The sequence below is a fragment of the Cibotium barometz genome, chromosome 30 (assembly GCF_041138505.1).
Source record: "Cibotium barometz isolate CiBa-2024 chromosome 30, ASM4113850v1, whole genome shotgun sequence".
Lineage (NCBI taxonomy): Eukaryota > Viridiplantae > Streptophyta > Polypodiopsida > Cyatheales > Cibotiaceae > Cibotium > Cibotium barometz.
In genome coordinates this window covers 54,353,275-54,369,864 of record NC_141075.1, presented here as the reverse complement: position 1 = coordinate 54,369,864, position 16,590 = coordinate 54,353,275, and the positions used below count along the sequence as shown (strand labels likewise).

The window sequence follows — 16,590 nt, the reverse complement described above, 5'->3', positions numbered from 1 at the left end:
TTCATATATACTAAGAAATATTGCTTGTGGTGATTCAAGAATAGTTCTAGGGGTCTAATTTATCCTCTAATCCCTTGTCATAGTCAATGATTTGACACATTGAGAAAGGTGCCTTCCAAATGGTAGTTTCTTATATCATCTTACTCACACGTTGTGGATGCTGTCTTTTGTTTGCTTTTACTTTACTTTTTATCTTCCTCTTGCTTTTGTTTTCCTTGACTACCTCTCTTCCTTGAAATCTCACGTTGCCTGTATGGATCCTCTCTATAGCATTATTAAAGCTACAAGACGATGACATTTTGTGAGTCTACATCTGCTAATGTGGTTTGGAATTCTTTCTCTATCAACATCTACAAGACGAATAGCTCCACTATTTGAGATGTTAGGATAAAAAGTGGTCCATGATATTGCTTCTTCAGTCTACCTTCATGTTGATTTAGTATGTACTTTGTCTGCATGGATCCTCTCTATAGCATTATTAAAGCTACAAGTAGATGACATTTTGTGAGTCTACATCTGCTAATGTGGTTTGGAATTTGTTCTCTATCAACATCTGCAAGATGAAAAGCTCCACTATTTGTGACGTTAGGATAAAAAGTGGTCCATGATATTGCTTCTTCAGTCTAACTTTATGTTGCTTTAGTATGTACACCAATACCGGTCTTGTGTGTCAAAGAATTGTTTGCTTCTTTTATGCGCATGTATCATTGCTTTAATTGACCAAGATTTTCCAATGCATCAATGCTAGATGAAAATCCACATTCATCCATTCTAGCTATTGGACAACACATAGAATGGAAATCAAGAATTCAATTGGAAGGATTGCATATATGTCAGATACTATATTGAAAGGTGTCATACCAATAGCTATTTTGTAAGCAACCATATATGCCAATAGTGCTTAATGTACCTTCTAATTCCAATATATTCTAGAGTTAGTAACAAAAGTTGTAGGCACTATGCAAAAAATATTGTTGGTACTTTCTACTTGACCATTTTCATGTGGGTGATATGTGCATGACTTCTTGTAGATGACTCATGAACTCATCCAACAAGTATTGAATTTTTAGATAATCCTAAGATGTGGTACTAGTACATAGCCACATCTCCTTGCCTAGGTAACTCCACATCATAGTGACCTCCTTTGAAAGGGTATATCAAATATGAGGTATTATAGAAATGTGTATTTGTGTTATATGCAATCTATATGGGCATGTCAAACCTTATTAAGACATTTTTGTATAAGAAATTTACTATTTCCTTGCATCTACTTTGATACAATGTATAACACTTACACTCCAAACTATACCCAACAAAAATACAAGTCACACCTTTGCCATCCAATTTACGTGTTGTGGTGCTGCACAAGAGCATATGCCAAGAAACCAAAGATATGAGATAAACAACAGATGGCTTTCTATAATGCTAAGCCTCATATAGAGTAATGAGTTGCAATGCTCTAGTGGGACACCAGTTAAGTATATAGAAAACATCCATTACAACCTCAACCAAATCATGTTAGGCAACACATGACTTTTGACCACCATACCATGTTCCGTCTCCATACATGACCTATTTTTCCTCTAAGGTGTTAGCAGGATTTTGTGAAAATATTGATTATTGATGATTTCTTGATGATCATATGGTTTAGAAGGGTGCTCTATATATAACACCCACAATCAAGGGTTAGTGGCAATTTCAAATTTGAAAATGACAATAAATTTTTATGTCATCACAAAGTGTAATGACATGAACATGTTAATAACCAAATTCATAGTAAAAAAACTTGAGTTCCTAGCTCCCTATTTTTAATCTGGTAACCTACAACTAACCCACCAAGCCAAGAGCTTAGCCCAGCGTGTTGAGATATCGAGCTCGTCTAGTGAGGCGGTGGACACTGATGACCCGCCTGGGGGATAGGCCCCACACTTACACCACTGGCATGGTTAGTGAGATCTTGGGTGATATGCGGCCAGTGGGATGACAGGCTATGTGACAGCCATTCTAGAGACTGGCACAGTTATAGCGCCAGCTCATTTAGTCGGGTTCACACTATAGAGAACCCGTGTATGTATTTGGTTGAGTACCTTTCATATTGTGTACTCTTATTCTTGTATATGGTGTGTTGAGTGGTGTGTAAAAGAAGAAGAAGATTTTCAGCCTCTCACCTTGTGTGTTCTCTATTAGGGTTTTGTGAGTGTGTGTGTGTGCTTGCAAGAGCTCAAGCTCTCTTCCCTCCTGCATCTTTTCATGGTATCAGAGCTTGGTTCGTGCTAAGGGCTGAGCTACAAGCAAGAGAACCACAGGAAGCGGTACGAGGGTAAGAGCTTCAACTACTCTTCCCTATTTGTGTTGGTGACTACACCCTTGTCGGGAGTTCTACGGGACGCACCGGCAACGATCTCTGATTGAGGAGCTTTCTTCGCGGGAGTAAAGCTATAGGGCAACTATATTGTCCTATCGGATCGGACATCATTTTCTGGGCCGAAAACGCGTTTCGGATGCGTCTGGACCTCCGTTTTTCAGAAAGCAGGCGATTTCGAGCAGTGCGGGCAAGTCATCGATTCTCTGCAGAACTCTGTTTTAAGAACTGCAGGAAGACAGATTGACTGTGCAGACACTGTGGGTGCTGCAAAGACCGACCGATCCCAACCCTTATCCTACTGATATTCAAGGTGCGCCTCTCATCGGCGATCACCCAATCCCTTTATCTTTTACATATGGTGCCGACAAGCTCGGTCCATGACTCAAAATGACTTAAATTAATTACATGACGTAAAACATAATACGTCTCAATGTCCGTCATAGGTTAACGTGCCCCCTTTCCTGATGTAGATTCCGTCCTCGGAAGCTATGGTATGGTAAGGTCGATAGGGTTTGTTGTGGTAGACCGTCTGCAAAACAGGGAAGTAGAGTGAAAGTATGCTGGAATTCAAAAGATATAAAGTGTAATAAATTCAAGCATGTTAGACCACAATGGATGTTGCTATGAGAACTTAGTTTAAGGGGTCACATGAATGAGCTAGTGTAGTAAATTAACAGGAGTTTAAAATTATTGAAAGTAAATCAAGAGTTAGCAAGGTGTCAAAGGTTAATCAAGGTTTATAAAACTGGCCTAAGTCAGGGAAAATAACCAAGCTTAATAAATAAACAGATGACCACAATGTGTCTTCTCTAAGAACAAGTTAATACCACGAGCCTAGGGACACAAGAAACATCAGAGTTACAGGAGCCTTTTGCCTTTATTTCTTTATGCACGTTACAATTTTTACACACAATGGCGACGTCCCTAAGGCAAAACTAACTAGTAGAGCTACACGCTCTGAACATGCGACAAGCGAAGTAAATGAGGAAGGAGGGGTAGTAGATTCGCCATTCACAGGTGCATATATGTAGGTGAGTACAGTGTGAGTGCATATATGTACGTGAGTGCAGTTTGAGTGCATATAAATATAAATAAAAGGTGTGTGTGTGTGTGTATATATATATATGTGTGTGTGTGTGTGTGTGTGTGTGTGTGTGTGTACATACATACATACTTCTACTTATTGTAGCAATTTTGGTATCAAGTAGGGATGAAAATGTAATGCAAAAAAGCATGTCAACTCTACTTTTCTTTCTTGCAAAGAAAGACAATCACATTATTGTAAAGAGAGACAAAACGGATAAGGTTCCTCTAAGGAGGATTACACTTTACTAAGATTTAGGAACACTAAGACATAAGCCAAATCCTTTTCTTTCCACATAGCTAGAGACTTCAGCTTTTACCTACCTCTTAAACTAGCAATTATATTACTTCGTAGTAACCATTACATACTGCTACTTAATGGGCCTCCCCTTTAAGGGGATAAAATAAGATGTACCATACAGGTTTATGACAAAATGAATTCTTAACTCTCAAAAGTAATGACATATAGTTAAAACTTTAAGTGAATTATGTAAACTGTCAAGACTAAGGGCTTCATGAGTTTAACCAACCTACAACTTATTGAGTGTAACTGACCACAATAGCCTCTTTAATATTTATGTGTGCATGCACGTGCATGCTCAACTACCCATTCTTTGAAGGTGTGCCAGTGTTAGCCAGTTTCCTCTTGCTGCACAAAATCGTGTAAAAGCATTGGAAATGAACTTGCCACCTTTATCAGCCCAAATCTTCACTGGTTTATCTAAATCCTTTTTTAACATGGCATGCCATTCTTTGAAATGAAAGAAAATGGTCTTCTGCGATAAGAAAATTAGAAATACACCCAAGTAAACCTGCCGTAGTCATCTACACAAATCAGTATGAAGCACCTCGAGAGGTGCCAAGGCCCACATTAGGGGAAGGTTGAGGTCTATAGGGGCCCTTTAAGCTGCCATATTATGATTTTAATGACTTTTTGTTAAAACGTTAAGTTTCTTTGACTTTAGATACCTTCTTGTTCTTCAAACGGCTAGAAGTTTGAATTTCAAAGTTTCCCACCAAAATTGAATTTAAAATCAAGCGAGCAAAACTATATCATGTGACATATCTATGGAAAGAGCTCGACGAGTAGATTCTGGATCTGTAATCTTCGACAAATTTTGAGCTCATATGTAGAAGTTATGGACGTTCGAAATTTCAAAAACTTTCCCCCCCACTTTTTGGAAATGAAAAGTACAAAAAGGCATCTTCTAGAGAATCTTTTGACCACCTTTAATCACCCAACATTTTTGTATACATGGCATCACACGATTGGCTCTTTTCCTTAATAACCTTTTAATCACATGGAATCTTAAAGGGCCCCTATAGACCTCAACCTTCCCCTAATGCCTGGTAGCCCAAGGCTCTTGATGTTGCTTGCCACCACAGATACACGAACTACATTGACCGTGCTTGCTGTCGACATTGGGCAAGCCAATCACCATTCAGTCCTAAAAAGCTCGAAGCAACACATTCACGAACTACATTGACCGTGCTTGCTGTCGACATTGGGCAAGCCAATCACCATTCAGTCCTAAAAAGCTCGAAGCAACGCATTCACATTCAAGTGACCATATCAATAGTGTCACAAATCACTGATAGAAATACCTGTAAGGGAAGATACATCAGAGAGTTTGTAGATACCATGGTGCACTCTACCACTCCATATGACTTGACTTATGGTGATGTCCCTGATAGCAATAGAATGATCATCGAACTCAACCCGCTTGCCAGTCTTGCGCACCTCATGCGCACTGACAAGAGATGAAATATACAGAACTCGAGAGGAATGTTTCCCCCCTTTGCCCATCAAGAACTATCTCCATCCTGCCCTCACTATGGATCGGTATGGTGGATTTATTACCCATAAAGATATCACTTGGATGTCTTGTGAGATCCTATAGCAAATCTTAGGAAGGGGTTATGTGGCGGGAAGTACAACTGTCGAGAATCCATTCTCGAGTATCGTTCATGATGACCTCCTTGCTCAAAGATGAAGAAGCACCAATGTCAAGCATCTCCCAACTGCACAAATGCTACGGTTTTGACAGCTGTTGCTAAGGAATTGGCACTCTGCTGAGGGCGTTTTCGCGAATAGTGACCTTTCCTGCCACAATGGACCTGCCTCTTGGCCTTCACCGCCTCTAATAAACAAAGAATCAAAGGCTGAATACTTGGAAGACAAATGAGAGAGCAGTGTGATGGCCATGTCCTCCAAAGAGAGACCTCCTTTCCCACCTGAAGGCCCTCCTGCTGAAGTGCCTGTAGCTTGTTGATGTGTTCATGCATCGTCAACACCCCCATCATGGCTTCCAAGGAAACCCGCTTCATCAGAGAGACTCGATTGTACAGTGAGGGCAGATGCTCGCATATCACTCGCACTATGCTTGATGTGGTAGATTACTTGGGTGCAATTGAGGAAGATAAAGGAACGAACACGGGCATTAACACGATCCCACAACTGCTTTTGCTTCTCGTTCTTGTTGTACAAGCAGTGAAATCCCCTCCTAGTCCATATCTGGCCATGGAACACCAATCGTGATGAAGTCACAAGTTATAAGACTCCAAGACTAACTCCATCATCACCTTCTAGATGCTATAGTTGTTCCCATCAATCGATGGGGAACGTCGAACTTCTGGGTAGCTCCTGAAGATGACCCCTTCCCTTCTACCATGTCAAGAAGTCACATAGTGTGAAGGGGACGGTGGGAAAAAGATGAAGAAAAGGCTGCAACCAACTGCAAGGTTGCTTCCAGCAATGACAGCCACCTTCTACCTGCTCCTCCAAGTCCCGAACATCCCGAAACTTCCTCCAATCAGCACCGTGAAAATCTGTCCACCAAGATCTCTCTCTCTATCTCAAAGGTATCACACTCGAGCTCTGATACCATGTCAAGATGTGCAGCAGAAAATAACAGAAAATTGAAATAACCAAGAGAGAGGAGAAGATGAACAACAAAGACAAGATCTGCCTGAAAACAACTGCTGACCTGCACAGCTCCAATCACAAGTGGAGGGCAGCTCCAATTAGAGGCGAGAAGACTGCACCACAACTGCTGCAGAGGGGGGCACCTCAAGCTGGAGGAGGAGAACTGCTGCTCTGAAGTGTACAAAAAATGGGGGAGGGGGACCCCTTATATAGGCAGCCAGTCCCCAGGTAGGGGGGGCGACCAAATCTGGCCTGGTCACAGCCAGGAGCTGGTAGCCCAACCTGGCAGTAAACCTCACAATGGGCGGGCACACCCACAACACTGGCCCTCTCTCACCCAATGGTACATACAGGAGGTGCACAGGTGCACAGGTTTCCAACAAACCAAATCAAGGTGATCAAAGAAGACACCAAAGGCCATCAGAGGGATCAACAGAATGATGCGGAAAAAAAGCCTAGGGGAATGAGGTGCTCTATGGCAGATTTGGTGCTCACAATCCAATCATGTCTGGACTCTGGACCTTCTGGGCAAATGCAAGTCATTATCGTGGAATGGAAACATACTTCAAATGCATCTTCAGCTTCCACGAAATTCCTACAGTTCTCATGAAATGCTTCATTTGGACAACTTGCTCGTGTGAGTAGCTGAGACAAATGGAAAACGGAAACGAACGTATGTATGCATGTATATGTATATGTTTATCTCACACACACACACATTTTTCGGTAGTGAAAACACATAAGTCATCAAAAACAAGATTGCATGCTATCAATACAAAAAAGACGTCTCATTGTCACATCAATACAGGAAAAATATTCGATGATAGGACACATGTTTGTTGTGCGATGTTAATGAACTATAAAACTATAGTGATAAGTAGCAATCTGCACCTACTGTAACTGCTCATGAAACTTCATTGATGGTGGAGTTGGTTTGACTGGAAAGAGCTTGGAGCCATCCCTTTTTGCCTTCACTGGTGGAGAGTGTTGGTTCTCCAAAGAGATGCCCGGCCAAACCGGCTCCTTATTCCGTGCAAGGATATGGATTCCCCTCTTCCATGCAGACTGGTACTGGCCTGCCTCAACTTCTGCACATATCCGTGCCTACCACAAGAAATACCATCAGAACAGCAAAGAACTTCCTTTTGTTTACAATCTGGAAATTTGAAGAGTGTGTGTGTGTGTGGCGGAGGTGGCTGTGGTAGTGGGGGGGGGGTAACATACATTCACATCAAGTGCAGCCAGGGCATGTCCTGAGGATGCAAATGCAACAATGTGAGATCCGTCAACTCTCCCACTTGGCCGACAAGCTCCAGTAGAATGTCATTGAAATCCCCCACCAGATCGGATCGTTTCACAGGAGGGCTCAATGCAAATGCAGAAGCACGGCCATTGCTAGAGCTCAATGCCATAATCTTTGTTCCATGAACCCTCTGCTGATTTTTAAAAAGTGTACTCATAGCAGAGGTGCCTTTTGTGCTTGCTTTTTCCGAGCTCTCATATCTACTTGGCGTCCTTCAATGAAAGGCATTTTTTCTTTATTTATTTTTTAACTTTCCCCTAGCTTAGTGCTCAATACCCTTGAGATGCTAGTTTCTTGGTAAAGTACTGATCACTCTCTCTCAATAGAGATTATGGCATGTGTAGTAACCAAGAGGGTGGTTTAGGGAATGTCTCGCTGCACTCTCTCTCTCTCTCTCTCTCTCACTAGAGACTAGACAGAGAGTGAATGATATCTTCAATTATCCTCAATTGGACTCAATTGATATCAATTAGGCTCAAATTGAAGCCAATCAACATCATTTAGACTCAATTGATGTCAATTAATGGCAATTGAGCCTAATTGATGTCAATTGAGTCTAATTGGACTTGATTGATTCAATTGACTTCAATTTGAGTCCAATTGAGCCAAAGTGGTATCAATTGAGTACAATTGGACTTGATTAATGTCAATTGACTTCCATTTGACTCTAAATGATATCAATTGATTCCAATTGAGACTAATTTGTATCCATTGAGTCCAATTAATGTCCACTTTGTTCCACTGTGTAAATGGATACTAATTAGACCTAATCAAGTCTAATTGATATCAATTAGACTTGATTCCAATTGGACTCAATTAGTATCAATTGAGTCCAATTGATGTCCAATTAGTGTCAATTTAGTTCACAATTTGTGTCAATTGGACTCAAATAATTTCCAAATGAGCTCAATTGAGTCCAATTTGGTCCAATTGGTGCCAAATGGCATTAATTGAGTCCAAAAATGTCCAATTGGTGTCCCATTGGTGTGAATTGAGCTCAATTAACGTCAATTTGTGTCCCATTGGTATCAATTAACGCTCAATTGACATCAATTGAGCCCAATTATCGAGTCTAATTGGTGTCCATTTACATCAATTGAGCTCAATTAACTTCCAATTGGTGTCAATTGACACTAATTGACATCAATTAAGCTCAACTGACTTTCAATTGGTGTCAATTGGAGTGAATTGGTGTCCAATTAGTATCAATTGATGGTTGATTTCAATTGGTATCAATTGATGGTTGATTTCAATTGGTATCAATTGAGTCTATTTAGATCCAATTAAGTCCAACTAGTATCCAATTAGTATCAATTAATTATAACTGACATCAATTAAGACCATTTGGTATCTAATTGGTATTAATTAGGCTAAAGTAAGCATAATTGGTATCAAATGAGCTCAATTGATGTCAATTATATCCAATTAATATCCAATAGATGTCAATTGAGTGCAATCAATGTTAATTAACCTCAATCTTTTTTGAGGGATAGGTGTAGGTTTTATTGCTTCCAATCATGAGAGTATGGCTTTGTTATTATACCCGATTTCATTGGCTTAGTTTTGATACTAGGGAGCACTTAATCCTACATTTACTGACCATGTAACATTTGACTACATTTAACGTAGCTGGTCTGATAACTACTTAGTTTTGATGTGTGTAACATGCAAGGTGTTCGAGCACGACACCGCGGGGGCCAGGGGGCACGGCACTGCGGGGCACGGCACGAGGCCACGGCTCCGCGGCGGGGGGCCAGTGGGCACGGCTCCACGGGGGGGCCGAGGGGGGGCACGGCACCGCGGTGTGAGGCCACGGCTCCGCGAGACGGGGGCTTGGGGGGGCACGGCACCGGGGTGTGAGGGCATGGCTCGGGGGGGGGGGGGGGCTTCGGGCAGGGCACCGCGGGGGGTGGGGGGGCGTGAGGGCACGGCTCCCAGGGGGCTTCGGGGATGGCACTGCGGGGGCCCGGGGGGCGTGAGGGCACGGCTCCGAGGGGGGCTTCAGGCACGGCACCGCGGGGGCTGGGGGGTGTGAGGGCACGTGGTCCAGGGGGGTGGGGGGGCGGGGGGCATGACACGGCTTCGGGGAGGCGGGCGGGGGGGTGTTCCGACACGGCACCGCAGGGGCCCGGGGAGCGAGGGCACGGGGTCCGGGGGGTGAGCGGGGGGGTGTTCGGGTGGCACGGCACTGCGGGGGCCACGGGGGCCGTGAAGGCACGGCACCGCGGGGGCCGCAAGGGGGCGTGAGGGCATGGCTCGGGGGGGTGTTCTGGCAAGGCACCGCGGGGGCGAGGGGAGCATGAGGGCACGGCACCGCGGGGGGGCAGGGGGCACGGCTCTGAGGGGCTTCGCGCACGACACCGCGGGGGGGCCGACGGGCGTGAGGGCACGACGGGCGGGGGGTGTTCCGACAGCACGGCACCGCGGGGGGGCGTGAGGGCACCACGTCCCGGGGGGGCAGGGGGTGTTTCGGGCACGACGTCCCGGGGGGCGGGTAGGGGGTGTTTCGGGCACGTCACCGCGGGGGGCTGGCAGGCGTGAGGGCATGGCTCCGGGGGGAGCAGGGGGGTGCTCGGGCACACGGCACCGTGGTGGGGGCCAAGTGTGCGTGAGGGCATGGCACGCGGGGGCCGGGCCGGGGGGACATGAGGGCAAGGCTCCGGGAGACCAGGCGAGGGGGCGTGAGGGCGTGCAACGCGGTGCGCGAGACCACGGCTCCGCGGGGGGGCTAGGGGTTGGGGTGAGGGCACGGCATGCGGGGGGCGAGCCGAGAGGTGTTCGGGCACGGCACCGCAGGGGCGGCCGAGGGCTGTTTGGGCTCGGCACCGCGGGGGGCCGGCGGAGCATGACGCCACGGCACGCGGCGCGGCGGGTAGAGGGGGCGTGAAGGGCACGGCTCCGAGGGGGTGGGCCGGGGGCCGTGAAGGGCATGGCTCCGGGGGCAGGGGGCGTGAAGGGCATGGCACGTGGGGGGCAGGGGGGGAGGGGCACGTGAGGGCACGGCACGCGGGTGGCGAGCCGAGAGGTGTTCGGGCACTGCACGGCGGGGGGGCGGGCCGAGGGCAGTTTGGGCACGGCACCGCGGGGGACCGACGGAGCGTGACGCCACGGCACGCGGCGGCGGTTCGAGGGGGCGTGGAGGGCATGGCTCTGAGGGGCGGGGGGGCGTGAAGGGCACGGCACCCGGGGGGCGGGGGGCGTGACAGCACGGCTTCGGGGGGCATAGTGATGCTCCGGCCCAAAAAAGGGCGCAGCACCAGGACTTCCCGGGAGGTCACCTATCCTAGTTTTGATCTGGCCCAAGCGCGCTTAACTTGCAGAGTTCTGATGGGATCCGGTGTATTAGCGCTGGTATGACGGCACCACATCAAAGTAGCAAATCCACGAGACTACAAGAAAGAGAGAGGAGTAGGTTTCCCGTATCGTGGAACATTCCACGTTTCCAAGACTCCCAAGGGGCGTTTCCAAGAGAGTGTACAATGTGGGGGGCATCCAAACAACACCCTTGGCAGAAAACAATCCTCCTCGCACATCCTTCCAAGTCCACCCATGCAGACACTTGGGCAAATATGCCTCCCCACATCCAGCCGAGTTCACCGCGTGGCGTGGTCGTTAAGGCAAACACTCATGCGTACATCCATCCGAGTGCGTGCATGCTCCGGGGGCATTCTCAAGTGCAGGCGACGCCCCCGGCACACGAACACTCAGATTGCAGAGCAAAGTCCCTTCCACTCAGACTCTAAGGAGTCCGTCCCACTCGGGTCCACCACAAGACTTCTCACATTGTCCCTCCCCCCACCCCCTTCATCCGGGAGGGGGGGCACTCACACTCCCAGGAGACGGGCAAGCACACCGTGCGAGCACTCGCGCTACCATAAGGCACATGAAAGCTCGCCCCACACGAAATCGGCCAAGGCACGTGCAAATCCCGCTCGCGAGGAGAGAAGGGGACAAATCGGTGCGACGGCGGGCTGAATCTCAGCGGATCATAGCAGCAAGGCTACTCTACCACTTACAATACCCGGCCACATATTTAAGTCGTTTGCAAAGGATTCATCTCCCCGATCGTCTAGAATTTCCATTCAGAGTCCCCGGGGCAGCCACTTCCGTCGCCTCGGGGGAGGCTCTCGACACATGCTCTCGGGGATGCACGAGCGCCCCTACTATCAGTCAGGTAACAACGGGGGATGTAGTGAGCGCCTCGTCTAGCATGGATTCTGACTTAGAGGCATTCAGTCACATAATCCTACACATGGTAGCTTCGCACCACTGGCTTTTCAACCAAGCGCAATGACCAATTATGTGAATCAACGGTTCCTCTTGTACTAAGTTGAATTACTATTGCAGCACCGCTCATCAGTAGGGTAAAACTAACCTACCTCACGACGGTCTAAACCCAGCTCACGTTCCCTATTGGTGGGTGAACAATCCAACACTTGGCGAATTCTGCTTCGCAATGATAGGAAGAGCCGACATCGAGGGATCAAAAAGCAACGTCGCTATGAATGCTTGGCTGCCACACAAGCCAGTTATCCCTGTGGTAACTTTTCTGACACCTCTAGCTTCAAATTTCGAAAGGCTAAAGGATCGATAGGCCATGCTTTCACAATTTATATTCGTACTGAAAATCAAAATCAAATGAGCTTTTACCCTTTTGTTCCACATGAGATTTCTATTCTCGTTGAGCTCATCTTAGGACACCTGCTTTATCTTTTAACAGATGTGCTGCCCTAGCCAAACTCCCCACCTGACAATGTCTTCCACCTGGATCGATGCACGAGCGCTCCTTAAGACCAGAAGTAGGGGCCAAGCCCCGCCTCCACCTCACGGAGTAAGTAAAATAACGTTAAAAGTAGTGGTATTTCACTTGCGCCAAAGGCTCCCACTGGGAAACTTCGGAGGGAACTAGCTACTAGATGGTTCGATTAGTCTTTCGCCCCTATACCCAAGTCTGACGACGAACGATTTGCACGTCAGTATCGCTACGAGCCTCCACCAGAGTTTCCTTTGGCTTTGCCCTGCTCAGGCATAGTTCACCATCTTTCGGGTCCCAGCAGGTACGCTCCCACTCAAACCTTTCATAGAAGATCACGGTCAGTTCGATGGTGCACCCCGCAAGGGGGATCCCACACGTTAGGTTACTTGCACCTCTGTGGGTTTGCCACCCGCCACCGGCTTGCGTACATGTTAGACTCCTTGGTATGTGTTTCAAGACGGGTGAGATGGAAAGCCCAAAGCGCCAGCGTCTCGAGCGCACAGGTGCGTAAAGCCCACCACGAGTGGCGCGCGCTTCGTTCCTCGACCGACGCGACGGCATCCGCGGCCTGACTAGAGCGCTCTTGTCCCGCCGTGCCAGCCCACGCTGAGCAACGCCCCGTATCGAGCGGTGGACCAGCTCGCGCCGTTCCGCATCCGACCGGGGTGCACCCGCGGCCTCCATTCGCTTCCCTCCCAGCAATTTCAAGCACTTTTTAACTCTCTTTTCAAAGTCCTTTTCATCTTTCCCTTGCGGTACTTGTTCGCTATCGGTCTCTTGCCTGTATTTAGCCTTGGATGGAATTTACCACCCACTTAGGGCTGCATTCCCAAATAATTCACACTACGTATCGCATTTCACTGCGTTCTTCATCATTGCAAGAGCCAAGATATCCGTTTTGCTGAGAGTCGTTTGCTACATAAGTTGATCCTCGCGTAGGGAGGGGTCTCAATCCGTCGGCGATCGTTTGCTATGGTGCCTCTCGCGCTCCCGAGGGGGGGCGAAAGGTTTATCCACCGGCCCCGTGTGGCACGAGGGAGTGGGACGTCCACTTGATGTGGGCGGGGGGAGGCGTCCCTCCCCCCGCACCTTGTGGTGGGGCCGACGGCGGGCAGTCCCATCACGACACCTCGCCCACTATGGCACGGGGGCGAGGCGCACGAGACCGCACCTCCAGGCACGGCCCCTCAACGGTACGTCCACGGTTCACGGTGTTCTCTCGGATGTGAGTCAATGATCCTTCCGCAGGTTCATCTACAAAAACCTTGTTACGACTTCTCCTTCCTCTAAATGATAAGGCTTAATGAACTTCTCACGTCACCGATGGCAAACCGCCAGCGTCGCCGCGATTCGAAAACTTCACCGGACCATTCAATCGGTAGGAGCGACGGGTGGTGTGTACAAAGGGCAGGGATGTAGTCAACGTAAGCTGATGGCTCGGCTTACTACTAGGAATTCCTCGTTGAAGATCAATAATTGCAATGATCTATCCCCATCACGAAAGATTACTCGGGCCTATCGACCCAGGTGGTAAACTCGTTGAATTCATCAGTGTAGTGCGCGTGCAGCCCAGAACATCTAAGGGCATCACAGACCTATTATTGCCTCAAACTTCCATGGCCTAGACGGCCATAGTCCCTCTAAGAAGTTGGCCATGAAGAGGATCCTTCGTGTAACTAGTTAGGAGGCTGAGGTCTCGTTCTTTAACGGAATTAACCAGACAAATCACTCCACCAACTAAGAACGGCCATGCACCACCACCCATAGAATCACTCCACCAACTAAGAACGACCATGCACCACCACCCATAGAATCAAGAAAGAGCTCTCAATCTGTCAATCCTTAATATGTCTGGACCTAGTAAGTTTCCCCGTGTTGAGTCAAATTAAGCCGCAGGCTCCACTCTTGGTGGTGCCCTTCCGTCAATTCCTTTAAGTTTCAGCCTTGCTACCATACTCCCCCTGGAACCCAAAAACTTTGATTTCTCACATAAGGTGATGGGGCAGAGTCATCGAAGTAACATCCGCCAATCCCTAGTTGGCATCGTTTATGGTTGAGACTAGGACGGTATCTGATCGTCTTCGAGCCCCCAACTTTCGTTCTTGATAAATGAAAATATCCTTGGCAAATGCTTTCGCAGTAGTTCGTCTTTCATAAATCCAAGAATTTCACCTCTGACAATGAAATATAAATGCCCCCAACTGTTCTTATTAATCATTACTCCGGTCCCGAAGACCAACACAAAAGGACCAGAGTCCTATCACGTTATTCCATGCTAATGTATTCAGAGCATAGGCTTGCTTTGAGCATGCTAATTTTTTCAAAGTAACATCGCCGAATCCGCGTCCTAGCCAGCAAGGCCAGGAGCGCGTCCCCAACAGAAAGGGCGGAGCGACTAGTGCACACACCCGAAGGGGCGGACCGCTCGCCCCGCCCCGAGATCCAACTACGAGCTTTTTAATTGTAACAACTTAAATATACGCTATTAGAGCTGGAATTACCGTGGCTGCTGGCACCAGACTTGCCCTCCAATGGATCCTCAAGTATTGTTATTATTGTCACTACCTCCCCGTGTCGGGATTGGGTAATTTGTGCGCCTGCTGCCTTCCTTGGATGTGGTAGCCGTTTCTCAGGCTCCCTCTCCAGAATCGAACCCTAATTCTCCGTCGCCCGTCACCACACCATGGTACGCGTCTATCCTACCATCGAAAGTTGATAGGGCAGAAATTTGAATGAAGCATTGCCGGCGCCGAGGCCGCGCGATTCGGAAAGTTATCATGATTCGCCGCATTACCGGGTAAGCTGGCCTTTTATCTAATAAATGCGTCCCTTCCTGAAGTCGGGAGTTGGTGCACGTATTAGCTCTAGAATTTCTACGGTTATCCGAGTAGCAAGGTACCATCAAAGAAACTATAACTGATTTAATGAGCCATTCGGAGTTTCACAGTACAAGAGAGTTTATACTTACACATGCATGGCTTAATCTTTGAGACAAGCATATGACTACTGGCAGGATCAACCAGGTAGCTATCCTTGGTAACACAAGTGGCACGAAGGCCGTGTGCTCCGACTCCGCACAGTCGGCGCATGGCCACGAGGCAGAGCCCTCCTTCTTAGGCAGTCGAACAAAAAGGGACCGGGGAGGAGGGACGCACCGGCGGTTACGGGCAACGGCATGACTTCGCGCACGTGCAAGACGGTCGAGCACCGCCGGTTGTGGCCAACGTGTGGGGGGCGTGCGAGATGCAACGGCTCGTGCAGAGGCGTGCGACGCCGCACGGAGGCACCCAGGCCACCAACGCTCAACAGAATGGCACAAAGTGAGACGCCACACGAAAGCACGACGTTGACGCGGCCCCCTTCGTCGATGTAAAAACGAACGGGGGGAGAGAGGTGGGTCGGGGCATGGGGAGCGGCGCCTTCTTCCCGCGAGTGTGACACCACTGGCCCGACGAGCCCGGGGGTCATGATGCTTCCAACGCCATCCACGTCGTCTTGCATGGAACATTCCGAGACCGAGCCGAGGTGAGGGGGCAGAGGCAATGGCCGAAGCAGTCCCAATGTCTCACCCCGAGCACGGCCCCGTGGAGGGCGACGAGCCGCCCTGCCGAGAGATCATCCCGTCGAGTCGGCCATCGCTTGTTTCTCGTTTTGGCACACCGAGTTCATGACCTTCTGTATTGGTACAAGGCGCACACTTACGCACGACGGGCGATGCCATCATACCTTGATCATATCGCGTTTCGAACGGGAACTCACTAGCAAAACGGGGCACCGACTCGAGACATGACTCTCCGCCTCTCATCGCGTACTAGGCACCGACGGCCACCCCGGCACGCCGAGTCCCGTGAGACCCATGCACGGCCGAAGGCAAGCCAAGCCGAGTCCTGTGACACCCATGCGGCCGAAGGCAAGCCAAGCCGTTTGACGGAGGGTGGGTAGACACTCGCTGAAGACAAGCCAAGCCGTTCGACGGAGGGTGGGTAGACACTTGCCGAAGGGGGGAGAAACATCCCGCGTCTTCGAGGGGGCTGTAGGGACCAAACGCCTCACCTCACCCTTACCTTGCTCCGCGGTCCGCCCCGTTCCTGTCTCAAGCGAGCACCACCACCCATATAGAGGCAAACTTTTCGTTCGCGAACTGGCACACCTCGAGA

General features: G+C 48.7%; 4 pseudogenes; 1 reads left to right on the top strand and 3 right to left on the bottom strand.

The window, feature by feature from the left end:
* The window catches only part of LOC147621684 (uncharacterized), a 42,519-nt pseudogene extending 35,970 nt beyond the window's left edge, over positions 1-6,549 (top strand).
* Positions 6,550-10,922: 4,373 nt separating this feature from the next.
* On the bottom strand, positions 10,923-11,042 carry LOC147621683 (5S ribosomal RNA; annotated as a pseudogene).
* A 585-nt stretch (positions 11,043-11,627) lies between these two features.
* Positions 11,628-13,382, bottom strand: LOC147621682 (25S ribosomal RNA; annotated as a pseudogene).
* A 282-nt stretch (positions 13,383-13,664) lies between these two features.
* LOC147621681 (18S ribosomal RNA) lies at positions 13,665-15,459 on the bottom strand (annotated as a pseudogene).
* Between the last annotated feature and the right edge of the window lie 1,131 nt (positions 15,460-16,590).